This window comes from Callithrix jacchus, chromosome 16 (genome assembly GCF_049354715.1).
Source record: "Callithrix jacchus isolate 240 chromosome 16, calJac240_pri, whole genome shotgun sequence".
Lineage (NCBI taxonomy): Eukaryota > Metazoa > Chordata > Mammalia > Primates > Cebidae > Callithrix > Callithrix jacchus.
Genome location: NC_133517.1, coordinates 55,884,900 through 55,903,535, shown reverse-complemented (window position 1 = coordinate 55,903,535; position 18,636 = coordinate 55,884,900). Strand labels below are relative to the sequence as shown.

At 57.3% G+C, this 18,636-nt stretch overlaps 1 protein-coding gene across 6 annotated transcripts in view; it reads left to right on the top strand.

The window, feature by feature from the left end:
• The first annotated feature begins 883 nt into the window (after positions 1-883).
• LOC118148472 (uncharacterized) overlaps positions 884-18,636 on the top strand; it is a 53,570-nt gene continuing 35,817 nt past the window's right edge. For 2 of the 6 annotated variants that reach the window (XM_078353659.1, XM_078353656.1), the window contains exons 1-2: positions 10,991-11,389; positions 11,764-18,636. The exon at positions 11,764-18,636 is cut by the window's right edge and continues 22,488 nt beyond it. The gene's annotated coding sequence lies outside the window, so the exon portion shown is untranslated. Of the gene's footprint in view, positions 961-10,990; positions 11,390-11,763 lie in introns of those variants that run through there. The other 4 variants (XM_078353660.1, XM_078353658.1, XM_078353657.1 and 1 more) reach the window with 4 other exon arrangements.

Here is an 18,636-nt window from a genome sequence, read left to right as displayed (position 1 = left end):
GCCTTCAGGCTGGGGCCCAGTATGCTCCCGAGCAGAGGGAAGGGTAGTGGGAGCAGTGGGTGTTGAGGACAGACGGATCCCCCAGCTGCCAATGCGGCCACATCACTTCCTGTCCTGAGATCCTGGACAGGTGGTTGCAGTGTCTCAGAACCTTGGCTCCCCTGGCTGGGGCAGCGATACCCCTTTGTGGGGCTGTGGCTGGCCCCGAACCTGCAGGGGAAGAGCGCCTTCCCTTCAGTGAAGGGTGAGGAGGGGACTGAGAGCCAAGACGTGGGCATGAGTGTGGCCAGGATGAGGGGGTCCTTGCCCTGCATCGGGCTCTGGTGGCATAAGCCCCACCCACATGGTGGGAGAGAACAGAGCAGGGGCAGCAAAGCTGTGCTCAGGAGGCACCCCGGGATCCCACCCTCGCTGCCCAGGCGAGCTGTGTGGCTTTGGGCAAGTCAGTGCCCCTCTCAGGGCCATGGTGGCCTCACTGTCAAAAGAGTCGGGAATGGGCTTCTCGAGGAGTGGGCTCCAAAGCCCCTCCAGAGCTGAGCCCCACCTGTCTCCTCTTCCAGGGCTTCTCTCCCTGGCGGGGGCAGTGATTACTCAGGCTGTGCCCTGGCTGGGCTGAGTCCTCAGAGTGGGGGCGGCTGGAGCAGGGCCCCCTGTTGCCATCAGTGTGACTCATCAGGTGTTGATGGGGTGAGTCATCGGGGAGGGGGAGCTGGGGACTGGTCTCCAGGCTCTGAGATGCTGGCTCAGAGCAGGGCTGACTGACAGCACAGCCTGGGAGGCCTAGCCTGTGCCAGCCCCGAGCACTCACCCGCAACCCCGCCCCCACCTCTTGCTTCCGGTTCCCCACCAACCCTGCTCTGTGAGTCAGGATGCCCTGGGCCCTAGAGCCTGTCTGGTCCTAGTGTCACCTTGCACTGGTGGACAGACTGAGGTCCAGAGAGCGGTCATGGCAGGGACAAGGTGAGGAGCCAGACACAGCAGGCATGTGGCCCCTGGTGTTCACACCAGGAGGCAGGTGTGTGGGCCACCTGACTCACCTGTCTGCTCCATAGGGTCTTGTTAGGTGTGGGAGGCAGGGTCCGGGGCTACTTGGTTTTGCCTACAGCCTGAGGGAGGGGAGGAAGAAAAGGTCCAGGGCTTGCCCCTCCCCCTGGTGGGTAACATGGTGGGGGGGGTGGGGATGGGGGGTGCGGAACTTGGTAAGTGCAGGCTGTGGTAGAGCAACAGGCCGAGGAGCTTGGACAGGGCGGCGGGCGGGGAGTGGCAGGAGTGTCATTGTTTTTCAGAACAATTTACTCCTTCTCATTTTCTGCTCCCTCCTAATACTGCTCCCTGGCATGTATAAAGGGCAGATGAGTTTTGGGTCTTCTGCAGTTATAACGTCATGTCGTTCTTGTTGAGTGCACAGCCAGGAGCACAGAGATACATGCTCAGCAAACGCTGGATGAATAGATGGCCCTGAGAGAGGGTGGTTGAGTGGTGATGGATGGAGGGTGGATGAATGGGTGGGTGAGTAAAGATGAAGGGGTGGATGGATGGGTATACGGATGTATGGATAAATGAGTTGATGGGTGGATGGATGGGTACATGCATAGATGGATGGCAGGCGGGTGGGAGGATGGATGGGAGGATGGGTGTGTGGGTGAATGGATGCGTGGGCCGATGGATTGGAGGATGGTTGGATGGGTGGATGGATGGGTGGATGGGTGGCTGGATAAATGGGTAGATGGGTAGATGGATGAATGGGTGAGTGGCTGGGTAGATGCATGCATTAATAGATTGAGTGGTGGATGGATGGGAGAACGGATGGACAGATGAATGGGTGGAGGATGGTTATAGATGCGTATATGGATGGATGTGAGTGGGAGGATGGATGGATGGATGGATAAGTAGGTGGGTGGTGAGTGGATGGGTGCATGGGCGGATGGGGGTGGATGGATGCATGAGTGGGTGGAGGATGGCTATAGAAGCATATGTGGATGGAGAACGGAGTAGATGAACAGATGGGTGGACGCATTGCAGGGCAGGAGGATGTCTGGATGAATAGATTTTGGGTGAGGGGTGGATGGTGCCTGTGACCTTTCCAGCAGTAAAACTGGGCTGTCTCTCCTATTAAGTGCCCAGCAAAAGCCCTGGTCTGGTGGATGGAAGCTCTGGGCATAATTTTCGCCGTCATCTGTGACCTTGGATAAGTCATTTACCCTCTCTGATGTTTCGTTCATTTGCAAAATGAAGGGGTTGGAGTCTTTGCCTCCAGGTGTCCTTGCTTTGTGAGGCAGCCAGGAGGCTCCTGCCCTCTCTGCCCTCTGCCCTCTGCCCCTCCTCTCACCTTCCTTTCTGGGTGGGGCCCATTCCCTGCCCCCTCCAGCATGCCTGAGACTCAGGGCCTTCCTGGGGATGGCAGCTCAGCTGACCTGTGGCGAAGGACGGACCGGTGGGCCTGCTGCGATGCCATCTGTAGCAGGGACTGCCAATGCCAGCTCCTGGCTGGATTTGGGCAGGCGCCCAGCCGGTTTCAGGTTGTCATTTAAGGGCTGCAGGGGGCTGTCTGTCTGTGTGACCTCCCTGGCTGAGGACACAGCCCGCTCTGTGGCCCCAGACAGCTGCCATCTGGTGGTGGTGGTCCTTGGTGGGGAATCATATTGTTTTGTTATGATTACTTTTATGAGTATTTATCTGGACACACTGCAGCCTGCCTCCCCAGCCCGAGCCCTGCCTTCATTCGGTCAACCACTCCATGTTGCCCCAGTGGCAGGGTGTCCATGGGAAAAGTGAGCAAAGGAAGAGAAGAACTGACATTTTCTCCAGGATGATTACAGAATTAGAACTGGAATAATAATAACACATGCTGTGCACGGGAGAGCCTGTGTGGTTCTGAGCGTGCGCACTGAACTGCGTGTGTCAGAGTGGAGGACCTGAGTGGGACGGTTTAGGTTTCTGGGCTCTGCCAGCCAGAGTTCCCTCCCCAGCTGCTCCCAGTGGATGGGTGGCCTTGGGGCTGCCTCCTCCTGTGTCGAGTGGGGAGCATGCCTGCCTCCCAACCGTGGAGCACAGGGCCTGCCACGGTTGTCAGTGCTAAGGCCCTTGTCCCCTCCTTCCCATCTTCATAGGTGCTGCTGGTGGGACGTGGCCCTGCCAGCTGGATCCAGAGCCCCCCAGCCCTCGCGCTGGACCTCCAGCCCACTCCGGCTTCCCTGGGACCCAGGGCAGAGCATGGACCATCACAGACCCAGGGACCAATGTGTTTGATGGAGGGATGGGACAGGAGACAGGGTTGCACCACAGCTGTGTCTCCAGCACCAGGCCCTGTCCCCTCTCTGGGCATCCATTGCTCATTTGATGACGGATTTCCATCTTAGGTCACTTTCAGTCTTGTTTTCTTGCCTCTGAGACTGCAGGAGGGAGGAAACTTCCCACCGAGCACTTCCACTGTGCCAGGGCCCATGTACGTCTCAGGACCTGCAGTGACAGCTGAGCCCTCCATGGAGCTGTGCGAGGTGGCAGCCCCCATGGCTCCCCCTGAGTGGTATCTTCCACCATTTTACAGTTGAGGATGAGGCTCTGTGGGGCGCTGGACACAGCTGAGGCTCAGGGCTGGGAGGTGACGAGTGCCTGGTGGCAGTCCTGGTCATTGAGTCTGGAAGCAGGTCAGGGGCTGCTGTGGGAGAGGGCACTCAAGTCCCGAGTGTGGCCTGGAGAGTGGAGGCTGCAGGGACGTCGCCACTCATGGCTCCTCCCCCGGGTGGTGCCTTGGCTGGACACCTGCCTCTGAAGGGCAGTGGTGGGTGTAGGCCACACCCGTGGCTGAGCTGCCCACTGCTCCCCTCCCCCTGCTGGATGCCACGCTCTGTTGGCTTGGCCTCACCACTTTGTCACTTGCCCTCATAGCCTGGAGCTTGTCCTCTGTGAAACTGTTGCAGTGTGGCTGAAAGCAGGCAGCTCCACTGGAGACAGGTGGAACTGGACCTGCTGGTGCTCCTGGGAGGTTTCCCAGTGGCAGGCCTCACTGTGCTGCAGCACTGGGGACGCGCTGAGAGGTTTGCAGGGTATGGGAGAGCCAGTGAGAGGGCACCCAGGGCAGCCATGGGTCCTGAGGAGCTCACCTGAGGTGCGGGATACAGCTTCTTCTGTCCCATCCAGCCCATGCTTTGGAGGCTGGGCTATGCTTTTGTTTTTATGACTTTTTAAAAGTTTTTCCTTTTGAGACAGGGTTTCTGTTTCCTAGGCAGGAGTGGCGCAGTGGCGTGATCATAGCTCACTGCAGCCTCGACCTCCTGGGCTCAAGTGATTCTCCCACCTCAGTCTCCCAAGTCGCTGGGACTACAGGTGCACAGCACTGCAACCTGATAATTTTACAATTTTTTGCAGGGTGAGTGGTGGTCTTGCTGTGTTGCTCAGTCTGGTCTTAAACTCCTGGCCTCAAGCAATCCTCCCATCTTGGCCTCCCAGGCACTGAGATTGGGAGGATGTGCTACTGGGCCTGGCCTGTTTTTATGACATTGTTATTGTTGCTATTCTTATCATTATCCTGAGATAACTAACAGGCCAGGCCTGGCCTTGGTGCGGGTCTGGGCAGCAGCTGGTGTCACCTGGCAGGCAGTCTGCTGGGTGTGGCCAGGAAGCCCAGGTCTGGGGAGAGAAGCATGTGAAGCTGGGGCTGCTGGGCACTGATGGGGAGAAGCTGGGTTCCGGCATGGCTGGAGGGCCTCCCAGGCTCCAGCTCCCCTTCCTGACTGAGGCTGTGAGTCCTGGAAGGCGCGTCTGTGAGCTCCGGAAAGAGAGCAAAGGCTCTGGAGCCGGTGCTGCCCGCCGCTGGCTCTCAGGGTCTTTCGGCATCTCTGTGTTCTCTCTGGGCCTCAGGGTGTGACCTGAAGACCCCCTGGGCCTGTGGAGGGAGTTGCAGGGCTCAAGTACATGCCCCTTCTGCAGGGTCTGCTGGGCTGGCTGGCTGGTTTAGGGCTGTCCCTGAGCTGGCAGTCTGGCACCCAGCCAGCCTCTGGGTGGCAGTGGTGGTCCAGCTTCCTCCCTCCAAAGGCCAGGGTCCTTCTTAGGGTACCACTGGCAGCCAGAGGCCAGGGACATTTCTGGAGCTGCTCTGTCTCCAGGCTGATGGGGCCTCGGCAGCGAACCCCTCATCAGCTGGGCCTCACTGGAGGCCTCAGCTGCTCACCAGATGGGGCCACACGCTCTCTCTGTGACCTGCTTCGTGCACACGGCCTCAGCACTTGGCCCTCTTCCCTGGCAGAGCTGGCTGGGCAGCCCCCCGCCCCCACTCTGTGTCTCCTTGTCCTTCTGCCTGTCCCCGACTCTGAGCGATTCCATTTGCACCTCAGAGGTCCTTTAGGAGCTGAGACTCTTGAGGAACATTCCATGACATGGCTGCCATGTGCACCTGCAGCCCTGGGAGGCAGCTTCTTGTGTTGGGGCCTCACTACCGTCTGTTTCAGTGCAACCCGCTCCCTCCATGGAATGTTCTAGCCTCTGTTTATTAAATGGAGGGGCTACAAAAAATCATGCGCACTGACTTCACCCTGTGTTGAGGGGCTGGGGGCTGGACGAGGCTGCTGCGAGAGGTACCAGGCACGTGCTTTTCCCCTTCCTCCACCTGTGAGCTTCCCCACAAGACCGAGCCAGGCTCCCCAGCATGCCCTGCCTCTCTTCTGGCCCCACAGAAGCGATCTGCACCTTCAGCCTTGTGCCAGCCCTTCAGGGCTGTAAGTGGCAACGTGCCTGGCCCCATCAGGCAAAGGGAGATATATCTATCAGGCACCAGTGTGGGGACACTGCAGATGTGGGGTGGCCACCAGGTTGTGGGGTGGGGCAGGATGACCTCCTTTCCCTCTGGAAGTCAGGGCAGGCCTTGCAGGGAAACTCACATGTAAGGAAATGTGAAGATTGGGCAACCATGCTATAGGCAGCATGGCACAGGTGCGTGGAACTGTGTGGATGAAGGCCCTGGAACAGCATGCACACAAGTGTCTGGAGTACCATTGGCAAAGACCTTGGAACAGTGTGGGTGAAGGCCCTGGAACAGCATGGGAAAGGTCCTGGAACAGCATGGGTGAAGGCCCTGGAACAGCATGGGAAAGGTCCTGGAACAGTGTGGGTGAAGTCCCTGGAACAGCATGGGAAAGGTCCTGGAACAGTGTGGGTGAAGGCCCTGGAACAGCATGGGAAAGGTCCTGGAACAGTGTGGGTGAAGGCCCTGGAACAGCATGGGAAAGGTCCTGGAACAGCGTGGGTGAAAGCCCTGGAACAGCATGGGAAAGGTCCTGGAACAGCATGGGCGAAAGTCCTAGAACAGCATGGGAAAGGTCCTGGAACAGCATGGGTGAAGGCCTGGGAACAGCATGGGAAAGGTCCTGGAACAGAATGGGTGAAGGCCCTGGAGCAGCATGGGAAAGGTCCTGGAACAGCATGGGTGAAGGCCCTGGAACAGCATGGGAAAGGTCCTGGAACAGCATGGGCGAAGGTCTTAGAACAGCATGGGAAAGGTCCTGGAACAGCATGGGTGAAGGCCTGGGAACAGTATGGGAAAGGTTCTGGAACAGCATGGGCAAAGGCCCTGGAATGGTGTAGGCAATGCCTTGGGGCAGGAAGAGGGGACATGTTTCAGAAGCTGAAATCATGCGTTGTGGCTGGGACGTGGCAGCAGCAGGTAGGACTCTGAGCTCAGGATCCTGTAGACATGTTCAGGAGTTTGGACTTCATCCTGATTACATAGGCAGATGCTTGTGAAGGTCAGTCATTGTTGGGTCTCCCAGGGTCCTCTTTTCTGTGGGGACATTCATTCCCTGCAAGCCAGCACTATGGCTCGGTGCAGTTCGCAGCTTCTCAACCGTGTTGAAGGTTCAGCCGCAGAGTGTGGGAGGAGAGTCAGGGTACTTCCCCTCCTCTCTGCCCGTCTGCCGGTGCTGGCAGGGTGTCCTCTGGCTCCAGTACCTGCCGGGTGCCCTTCTTCCCTCCATGTCCCAGTTCCTGTGGGCAGCCTCCATCACGTGTGTGTGTGTGTGTGTGTGGGGGGGGGGTGGCCTGGAGACTCTACAAACCTGTCCCGCTCAGCCGGGCTGCGGGTGCTGATCCCTGGGCGGCTCTCAGGTTCCTGCGTGAACACTTCTGGCGTCATGTTTACTCTGTTTGGAGCCCCTGGAGGGTTTTCCATCCTGGCTGGATTCAGACTGATACCCTCCCTTTCCCTTGAGCTGGTTTGAGCTGGGTTTATGTCACTCAAAGCTGAAAAAAATCCTGACTCTGCCTCTTAGGGACTTAAGAGGGTGACAGGAGCTGATTTGAACTTTCGAGGAGTTCTAGGATGTTGGGGAGTTGGTGGGGGACATTCCTGGCAGAAGGAACAGTAGATGCAAAGTTATTAAGTGCAAACCAGCCAGAGGGGTCTGGAAAATGCTGGTCACTTGTGGTGGCCTGAGCCCATGGTGTGAGGTCACACGTGGAGGGACTGCCTGCAGTGGGGTCCTGACTGCAGGGGCATTGGCTATGTCTGCTCTGTCTGTCGATGTCCTGGGACATGTTTAATTGTCACAACTGCAGCTGGGGTGCTACTGGCACCTCGAGGGTTGAGGCAGGGATGTGTCTGAGCACCCGACTGTACGTAGGGTGGCCTCAATCTAAGGAATTGCCCACCTGGGTGTCCCTGGTGTGGAGGGTGAGACACCTGCTCTTCAGTAGGGACACAGGGACACTCACATCCTAGGCACTGCCCTCTGATCGGTGGGCAGCAAGGGTTGCCGGGAAGCAGAGGCTGCACAAAGGGCTGCTTTGCTCTGGGGAAGTGCCCAGCTAGGATGCTGCCACATGGGCAAGGCGGAATGAGCAGGTGTGGTGAGGGCTGCCTGAGCCTGTGCTGGAGCTGGGGCCAGGCAGGGGCCCTGTGCCTGCAAGGCAGCACCCGTGTATGGCGCAGCAGTCAGCACCCTCAGCACACTGGGCAGGCCCCTGGGTGGTGGTGCAGGAGGGTTGCCTGCTGGAACCCTAGAACGCTAGGCCCCGGACCCTGGACCAATACCAAAGGCCACGACGGAGGCAGGCCTCTGCTCCCAGGTGGTGCGCAGAGACTCACTCCTCCAGCAGCTGCAGGAAGGCCTGAAGGGACTTCACTGAACAAAACCAACCCCAACTGCAGCTGCTGCCCAGATGGCAAAGTGACGGGCGACAATCCCGTGCCCACCAAGCACGGAGCCCGGGACCCTTCCTGGGCTGGGGAGGAGCTGCTCGCCTCAGTGACAGCGGAAAGCACTCACATTTAAAGAACGAGATAGAGTTAGGGGCTCTCTGAGAAAAGACACTGCCTGCATTCGGTGGCTTCCAACATTCATCAAGAAATCACACAACAGTGGGGTTCAGAAGAGGTGTCTCCTGGCAGTCAGGGCTATGGAATGACCAGCTGCTGCAGTGGCGCTGGCTGTGGGGCATTTCTGAAATGCCAGCAAAGGCCCTCGGCTCAGGGCAGCTCAGCCGTGTGCAGGCCCTGCATTGGTCCACGGGCACGTGTTTGTCAGTCATGAGGCCTGAGACCTGCCCCCGGCTGGGCCCCTCCATCCCTGCTGCACTCTGTGGCTCTGTCGGGAGGGCGGAGGGCAGGTTTCTAGGTAGGAGAATGACAGGTCTCACTCTGGGAGTGACAAGGCATCAGTGGTCAGTGGAATGTCCCTGTGTGGTGCTGGTCTCCAAGAGGGTGAGAGTGGCCACTGCTGGGTCCTCACCGCCAGGGCTTGGAGCTTACATTGCCAGCCCTGCTACATTCTGTGAGCCACAGAGTGCCACAGACTCAGGGCTGGGCAGCTGATACCACTACTGTTTTTGAGACAGGGTTTTGTTCTGTCACCCAGGCTGGAGTGCAGTGGTGCAATCATAGCTCACTGTAGCCTCACCCTCTAGGTCTCAAGCAATCCTCCTGCCTCAGCCTCCCGAGTAGCTGAGCACACAGGTACATGCCACCATGCCTGGCCAACTTTTAGATTTTTTTAGAGAAGGGATCTCGCTGTGTTGTCCAGGCTGGTCTGTAACTCCTGGGCTCAAGTGATTCTACTGCCTTGACCTTCCAAACAGCTGCAGTCACAGGCAGGAGCGACTGATGCTATCTCTTAATGAAAGTGGGTGCGAAATGCTGTGTTCATGATTCTCAACCCCCTGCAGGGCGAGCACACTGACAGGGAAGTCTCCTGAGAAAGGTAACAGATGCCCTGGGGGGTCCCCCATGCCCCCTGCCAGCCTGTGGTGGCTTTCACCTGGCAGGCGTGGAAAGCTCAGCAGGAAGATGTCTGAGATGTGTGCATAGCTGGTGGGTGTGGCCAGGGAGCGCAGGGAGACTGCAGGGGACTCCTCATTCATTCAGCACACATTTATGAGGCACCTACCATGGGCCAGACCCTGGGGTGCAAGGAGCTCACCTGTGCCCTCATGGAGTTGATATTCTTGTTGGTGGGGCAGGGGGTTGGGCGCAAACTGACTCAAGTGACAAGCTTGAGTGTCGTGTTGTGCCTGGCGAGGGAAAGCAGCAAGGACTGGGGTGGAGGACACGGGAAGGGCAGTCTGTGAGGGCTGCCTGGAGGAGGAGACAAGGGAGTCAAGACTTAAGAGAGGAAAAGGAGCCAGCTTCCCTACGAAGAGGCAGGGCTAAGCATTCTGGGCAGAGGAACAGTGTGTGGGGACACCTGAGTGCCAGATGTGGCGAGAGTGGACTTTCCGGAGGGAGAGTGAGAGGCTGCTCCAGGTCACTGGTCACCTTTTAAATGTTTGCAGACATGTGCTGGCGTCTTTCAAGTCTGCTTTCGCATGGAAGTTGAGGATAAACCTAAAGGCTGCTTATCTGAGGGATAAGATAAGGCCCTGAGAGGACTTATCTGGGCCTCTGTCCCGGGTGGGTAAGGCTTACCTGCTCCCCTGTGGTCAGGACCACAGCAACAGTGGAAGGCGCGGCACTTTCCTGGGCTCAGGCCAACACTTCCTGCGGCCCAGGAGTGGACAGGTGAGGACCACCTTGGCCCGTACCTGGATGGATTGGTGGCTAGGTACGCCCTGCGGCCCAGGAGTGGATGGGTGAGGACCACCTCGGCACGTACCTGGATGGACTGGTGGCTAGGTATGCCCTGCGGCCCAGGAGTGGACAGGTGAGGACCACTTCGGCCCGTACCTGGATGGACTGGTGGCTAGGTACACCCTGCCTGGATTCCTGCAGCAAGAACATGACACTCCCAAGAGGGGACTCAGGCTGTGGCTTGCTCCGTGGTGTGCACTGGGGGGAAGAAATGGGCTGGGAGCAGCTGTGGGGAGGGGTCCAGCTCTGCCATGGAGGAGCCTGCTCAGGGTAGCCTGCGGGGTGGAGGCGGCAGCTGGTGTGCAGCAGGTTCATGCCCTGAGGAGCCCCTGAGACCATCTGGTGGGGGTGCTGGGGCTTCCTGCCCAGGACAGGGCCTTGATGCCCTAACCAGATGATGCCTGAGTGTGGCCGTGTTTCTGCCGTTGGACCAGGGCCTTCCTGCAGGAGCTCTGCCTCCCCCCTGAGATCACAGCTTCCAAAGGTGAGGCCATGCCTCTACTCTCCATTTCTAGGTTCCTACCATGGAGGCTGTGGCTGTGCCATCTCTATCCAGCCATGAGATGCTGTTTCCATGTTTCTGGAACAAGCTCCCCCACCCCTGCCTTCCTTTTTTCTTAAACTTTCCATTTTCTGTGTGCAAATCCGCCTCCCACTGCTGGCCTCTTGGTTTGATTAGAGCAGTCACTTCTAAGCTTGAAAATACCCAAGTTGAGAGAAGAAGAAAAAAAAAGAAAGAAAGAAAGAAAAAAGGGACGCAGACTCCCTCCCACAGTCATTTGAGGAGATTTCCTTATCTCCTGGCCACAGTCTGCGGGTCCGCGTGTGCTTAATAACCCAGCAAATCTTGTCCTTTGCAGAAAACATGACAGCCTTTCAACCGGCAAAGCCCTTTGCGGGTGGGACTTTCCTCCCTCTCAGCCCCCACCCCGGAGCAGCAGTGACTGGGGCAGGGAGACAGGCCTGGCTGTGCTCCTTGGAAGCAGGGCTGGGAGTGGGGGGCCGGGGGGAGGATGGAGGGCATCAGTATAGGCTCAGAGCCTTGCATGGCCAGGGCAGGCTTCCCCTGCAGTTCTTGGGCAGAGGGAGGGCCTAGAGACCCTTGCTACAGATGGGGAAACTGAGGCCCAGAGAAGGAGTGGAGTATCCATGGTGGGGCAAGAGGCTCACCAAGCAGGATGACTGGAGTGGGGGGCTTGGTCTTCGTGCCTGGGCTAAATGTCCCCAGCTGTGAGATGAGCAGGTGGAGTAAGGCGTTCAGCAAGACTCTGAGGGCCGGGTCTGAGGACACGGCCATGGAGGCCTGGGCTCTTGGCTCCAGACCCAGCATTTCCTGTGAGTGCCTTTGGGAGGCGGGGGGGTTGCACAGGGGCAGGTGGGGTGCTCTTGATGGAGCCTCCCTACCTGGGTGAGCTGCGCTGTGCTTTCAGGGGCCTCTGTCCGGCTACCACCTGCCTAGGCAGTCACAGAAGCTCTACAAGCCTCGCCTTCCTCTTCTGCAAGATGGGAATAGTAGACCCTTCTTGCAAGAGCCATCGGGTGGCTTTGCTAGGGTCAGCCGAGGCTGGGGTGCTGTCTCTCACTCTTTCCCACCCTGCGGAGTTCAATTAAACAGGAAAATCGCCTGGACTCCGGGTGGCTTTCATGCGGGAGGCTGCAGAGTGCGGATGTGTGGAGAGGTAATCTTCCTTCTCCTTTCTCCTCTCCAGGTCATTATCTGAGCTGGAGAATCTGGACTTGAAGTGGAGCATGGAGCACTCAAGAGAGGCTGGAGGGGCCTCTCCGGAATGAGCCTTGAATTGGAAAACTTCTCGTGAGGACGGGCTGAATAAGGTGCAGTGTTTTGGTGTAAGGATAAGGGCAATGGAGGGGGACTTAGCCACGGGCTGGAGGTGCCTGGAGAGCCCTGGAAAGCCTGCAGAGGAGGCTGGGTATGTCTGTCCCCTTCTCTCGAGGCCATGGGCCTCACAGCAGCTGGTGGGGAAGGACGGGGAGGGGAGAGACCTCGTGGGAAGGGCAAGAAGGAGCAGGGTGCTCTGTGGGGTGTGGGTGTGGGCACTGAAGAGAGTGGCCGTGGGCACCATGCTGCGGGGCCTCCACTGTCACCGGTGGTGCAATATCCCCACTCCAAACAGGTCTTTCTCCTGGGGTGCACGAGACATAGAGCGGCTCCCAGGCCCCTCGGGCTAGTGGGGGCAGGGCTGGGCAGGTGGACAGAGCACTGTGGAGTGACAAACGCTACGACAGGAAGGCAGGTCCCCACGGGCCATGCCACAGGGATCTGGATTCAGAATGTGCAGCCCTCCTGCGGAGGCTCCCTGGAGCTGAGAGTCGCCATTGTCCTCACTGCCTCCTCCTCCCTCCTCCTCGTCCTCCCCTCCTCTCCTGCCCACTCCTCCCCCACGTTACCCACATAGCAGCTGCCCGGCCATGACCCAGGTAGATGTGAGAGGAAATTCTTGCTGTGCCAGGTGATGGGGCCGGGACCCACCAGAGCTGCTTGAAGCCCACCTGCCTGGCAGCCCCCAGCGGCAATCCCAGGTGGGGATTGTGCCACCTGCTCATTGTGGCCACGTGCCCCGGTGTCACTGCTCCTGGAGTTGGAGAATGTCTGCATTTTTAAATTATAGGTGATTTAAAAAAAGGCTACAAGATGAGAAAATCACCCTGGCCACAGGCCTCGGGCTCATCTTAATGACCCTTCCCTTTTCCCTGGAGCACCTCTGGTCTCCAGAGACTAAGTCCCAGTAATGGTGACACTCTTTAGCCCCCGAGTGCATAGCCCGGGTGGCTGAGCTAATGCTTACTGAGCATTGTCTAAAGGGCCTGGCCTGGGTGAGCTGAGGTGCTCAGAAGGAGCAGCTCACAAAGCCTGACATAGGGCCGTGTGCTGTGACCTCAGAGGAAGCTGCAGCCCCAGGGCACAAGAAAGGAGGGTTAGGGAAGCGAGGCCAGGGAGTGTGGGAGAGAACAGAGGGTTGTTCCTGGGCTGGCGGCTGCTGCAAGGGAAGGTACAGCTCTATCTCCCTCACGCAGAGCATGTCCTGGGCACCCCCCAAGTGCAAAGTGGTTCCAGGGAGGAAGGGCTGGAGGGTGTCTGCCAGTGTCTGCCCCCACTGGTACTGCGACTCCTCCAGCTCTCACCCTCCCCTTTGGGGAGGCCCCAGCCCCACAGCAGTGCTCCCATGGAGTCTAGAAGGATAAGGAGGTGGGTGACGAGGGTGGGGGGCCCCTGGAGTGTCTGCAGCTGTGGCTGGCACAGGTCTGGCCCTCATCCTGGGGCAGACAGGGACAGTGGGGCATTAGGAGATGGCACCCTGGGGACAACAGCCAGGACTCCCCTCTGGGCAAGGCAGGAAGCACAGGGGCAGGCGGGCTGTGACTCAGGGAGGCTCCATGATGGCATCTGTGGGAGCAGCAGGGGCTGAGAAACCCTCAGCCCAGATGGAGGGGGAGCAACGGGTCTTCCTGGAGGCGGGGTTGCCACAGCCAAACCTGCAGGACGAAGAGGATTTGGGCGGGAGAAGAAGGCGAAGGACTCTAGGTTGATTTGGACTGTTTTCCTTGACGGTAATGACCTGCTTCCTGATTAGGGAGAGAGCTGGGGTGGGGAGAGGATGTGGGTGTGGGGGATGAGGCCCTAGCTTTTCCAGCAGAGAGAGTGCTTCTCACTTCGGGGCAAGAAGGAGGCTGCAGGCCAGGCTTTCCTGCTCAGAGGCGCCATCTCCAGCCCCGGACCCACCCCGTTCTCAGGCGTCCTGGGCAGCTCACACCAGGCAGAGAGCACAGCCCGGGCCATACCGCATGGGACAGCAGGGGACTGTGAATGGGTGAGCCTGGAGTTCGGGGTCCAGGGAAGGGTGCAGGGTGGAGGGGCTCCCGCTGGCCTCTATTCTACAGGTGAAATAATGGGAGAACTGGAGTTATGGCTGGGTCACTTGATTTCTCAGCTGTCATGAGTCATCCCAAGTACACAACCTTGCTTTTATCTCCCCGAACCAAGGCGCCTCAGTTACTGCACTGATGGTCTCCCTGACAGGGAGGAGACACAGGCTCGGAGGAGACATTTCCCTACATGTGTAAGACATGGTACAGGTCATCGCCCCAGCAGCTTAGCCCAGCCCACTGCTGCTTGGGACAGGGCCAGACTGCCCTGGGCAGAGACACAGGTGACTCCACACAGGGCTGGACTCAGCGGATGGACCCGGGCTGCGCTCGTGTGCTGGGTCCGGTGCTCGCGGTGGGCACGTGGGCCTGGCGGCCCCGCTGGTGTGATGTTGCTGATGGTCCGGACCCCGTCCATTAGCTTACCAGAGGCCTCAGAATGATGATGTCATTTTACTTTTCTCTGCAAAGAAGCATTTCCCTGCCAGGAAGAAGCGAGGGCTCACCTCACTCTCCTTGTGGTCGGGCTCTTCAACAATGCCCAGTGCCAACACTCCGCGAGGTCCTTCCGGATCTTTCTCTGAGTGTGATGCCTCCTAGACAGCTCTCTCTGTTCCTTTCTTTACAAAACAAATTGGATGGCATTCAATGCATTGATCTGTGGCACGCTACATTCACTTCAGGTTATAAATTATGAACATTTTCCATGTCACTGCATAGAGAGCTGCTCATTTTTTATCCATAAACATTTCAGAGTATATCTCTGAAAGATGAGGGCTCTTAAAAATATACAACTGCTCCACCAGTCTCCCACCTGAAGGGAAGAACAGTCATTTCTCTATAATGCCCTCCACCAGTCAGGCTTCCAGTTTCTCTGTTTATATCATGAATGCTTTTTAAACAAAATTTCGATTAAAATTATTTTCAAAATGAGGGCCGGGTGTGGTGGCGCATGTATGTAGTCCCAGACACTCTCGAGGCTGAGGCTGGAGAATCGCTTGAACCCAGGAGGCGGAGGTTGCAGTGAGCCAAGATCGCGCCATTGTACTCCAGCCTGGGTAACAAGAGTGAAACTCTATCTCGAAAAAAATAATCACTTTCAAAATGAGGCCTGCACGAATCCTCAAGAGGCCCCTCAGATCTCCTAGTTCACGGGGTCCCCTCTATCCCTCCCTGCCTCCTCTATTCTCTTTGCAGGTAACCTGTGGAGAGGCAGCCTGTGTCCTGGGACCCTGCAGTCCTGGTCCCTGGTGGGGAGTTCTGAGCCATATCAGCGTTGGGCACTGGTGTTCCTCAGTGAGGAAGTGCAGGGTGACTGCCTGTCCCTCACCTGTGTGACATTATCTGCCATTGCCTGCCACATCCCACCGTTATCAGGGAGTCACAGGTTGGTGATGAGAGTTTCTCAGCCTTCTGCTCTCCTTGGCTGTAATGCCTCCCAAGGAAGGAGCGTTCGTTCACTCAGCTGTCAGCGACATGGGTTGTGGGTCTGTAGGACGGACCGTCTGGAGACACGCTGGATCCTCTGCCTTTATTTGCTGGTTTCCCAAACAACAAGCTGGTCTTGCTTCCTCCAGCGGTTGCCCATGAGGCTTTTCTTCATTCTGAATGTGGGATGTTGCATGTCTTTGATGGGTTTCAACCCTCCGGGGTTAGGATCTGCGTTGATACGTAATTCCTCCCACCTTCGGCTTGGGGAAAGCTCTTCGACTCAATTCCTGATGGTTTTGACATGATTCCAGAAAGCGTTGATGGCTTCCTTGCTTTGGCGGTTTCAAGAAGCTCCAGGCTCCTCTTGGCTATTTCCTGGCCCAGCCCGATAACCGGCCATTTCTCCAAGTAGCTTTCCAGTCCCTGGGCACCGGGAGCTGCGTGCTCACTGCTCCTGAGCTGGTTTGTTCTTAGGCCGGCTAGGAAAACCTACTTTCTTAAAGATTAAAAAAATCACAAATTTATGCAGATTCCAGCCGATCCAACTGAGGCTTGCAGGATCTGACTCCGTTACTGCCCTTCGAGCTCGTCCGTCCCTTCTCTCAGGCTGACGAAGGGGGCTCCCGGACTTGGTGAGGTCAGTCTTCTTATTTTATCTTTGTGTAAATGCAGCCTTGGAATAGCCACCGATATTGCCAGTTTCTTTATTTTTATTTTTGCTTCCGTTTCTTTCTGTCCTTGGGGTCTAGCCCGCAGGAATACACCGTAGAACGTCTGTGTCTGACGCTCACATCAAACGCTCCCTCCGTGCGGCCATGCTACCACTCCATACACGGTTCTGTTTTGCTTTTAACTTTCAGGGATTGTTTTTCCAAAAATGTAATTTTGTTGTGTAATCACATGAGTGTTGGCTCGGGAGATTCAGAGATCCTGGCTCTGGTCCCTGTTCGCTCTGTTCAGTCCTCTTCCTTCACTCTCTTCCCTCTGCTTAGGTGCTTTCTCCTTCAGCCTTTGCTGCGGCCCTCCATTGTTTTAAATATATGCAAATGGCTCTGCTTTCCCTGTCCCTCCTATTTGCGGGTGCCCTGGCTCAGCTCCTGCACACCTACCCCTGTTTTTCTCACCAGCAGTTCCTAGAGATCACTCCCCACAGCCACCCCCGTCGCTCTTAGTGACTCCAGGTCTTTAGCCCAGGAAGTCCCGCAGGAAGGCTCCCTCCCTTCCCACACCCGTCCTGCAGCCTACAGGCTATGGTAAAAGGGACCCTGGAGGGCCCAGGTGGTCCCCCTTCCCTGCTGTCTTGGCCTCAGCTGACCTCCTGCTGTTGCCTCTGGCTGGGGTCTCCTCATCATCCTCGTTAGCAGGCCCTGGCGCGTCACACCCAGGGCCGACCTCTTAGGCTTGCAATCCTGGCTCTGCTGTGCCTCCACTCTAGAGGGAACTCAAGGTGACCAGTGTATCTTGTGTCCCTGTCCCCCGGTCCCTGAGTGACCAAGGATGTCCCCAGGGCTGAGTCACCCTGAGAGTCACAGCAGCCCAGGTTGCCTCTGTGGCCACGGTGCCTCCGAGATGTCCATGGAGAAGGCTCTTGCAGCTGGGGCATTGAAAGGCCTGGGCCTCCCAAACCTGGTGACACGGGGACCTTGGCCCTGCCTGCTCCAACTGGAACCTCTGTGGCCCCAGGATGACGGCACTTAGTGGCAAGCCTGGGGGATGTGGCCCTAGACTTACCCTCTCCTCTTGCCCCCGCCTCACCCTCCATGGCCCTCCCTCACTTCCCTAGGTCAACAGCCGCAGTCACGTGGGTTTCAATTCTTCCTGCTGTCTGCATTCTTCTCTGCACACACTGCCTGGCGCCTTGCGCTGGCAAACTTCTTGGGGGCCCTTGATCTTACTTTAAACGTCTTTCCCTGGTTTCCAGTTCAGCTCAGGACCAGTTCTTATGTTTCCTCCTGTTTCTCCTGTGTCCCATTCCCTTCTTCAGAGAGCTCTCAGCGCAGTGCTTGGGAGCAAGACTGAGGCTCTGGTACCAGGTGGCCTGGGTTTGAATCCTTGCTCCACCCCTCACCTGCTGCTCAGTTTCATCACCCATCGAGTGACAGTGGTGATAACAGTAGCCCCAACTGTTATGAGGTGCCAACCTAAACAACACAGAGAGTCTCTCTAAGAGAAAATGACGTTTATCTGGGAATAGGCATTATTGGGAATCCCCATGCCACAGTCAACTATGGGTATCTTCAGGGGGGTAAAGGAAGACAAAAGTTCTGAAAGAAAAATGAGGAGGATTACGTCATTGTTTTGGGACAATTATTCTTGCCTTCCAAAATCAGTAGCAAGGGTGGCATGAGTCTGAGTTTGGACAGGAAGCTGCTGGGCAGACGTCCTTGAGCAAGTGTTTCGTGAGATCCTGAGCTTTAACACCAGCAGGCGCAGGGTCCCTCTCCCCTGCTCTGTCCTGGTTTCAGAGGCTCGCCGGACCATGTGACTTCTGACATGCGGGGTTCTAACCATGCGCCAGGAATGCTCTAGCTGCTTCGAGGGTCTTATCCCACTGAGCCTCGTGGCAGCCCTGTGAGAGGGCTGCAGCACAGAGAGGGTAAGGGATCTGCCCAAGGTCACACAGCATATTAGCGGCAGAGTCGAGCTTTGAAGCAGGATCCTGGGTCCAGCTATGCTTCCTGTCTCTTTGTTTCTCTCCCTTGAGCTCAGACATGTGTGGCCTCTTGACAATGCTCACCTGAGCCAGGAGAGCCATCTCTCTACATGGAAACTTTATCCCCACTGTCGAGGCTCCCTAGCCTGCCCTCTGACCTACTTTTCCAGACACACCTACTGTTGTCCTTTCCCTCTCTCACTCCCTGGAACTCAGCCTTCATCACTTGGCCTAAGAGATGCCGCCACCATCATACACCTTTGTAAGGACAATGTCCTCCCAGTCCTCAGCAGGACAACTCCTATACATCCTTCAAAACCCAGCTAGACAACACTTCCTCTTCAGTCCTCCCCTGATGCTCACCTGCCTCAGCAAAGTTAGTCCTGCTGCTCAGAGCACAGCCTGTGCCTCAGCCTGCCACCTGCACCCCTATGTAGCCGTGTGGCCATGGGCCAGGCGTGAGTCCTCCTGAGCCACAGTTTCCCTCATCTGGAAAACAGGGGTGATAGTAGTCATACCCCCTCCACAGAGTGTGGGTGTAAGGTGGTTCTGTGGCGTCTGGAACAGGGCTCTCTCCTTGGGGCTGGTTATGGTGACAACAGCAATCACTGTG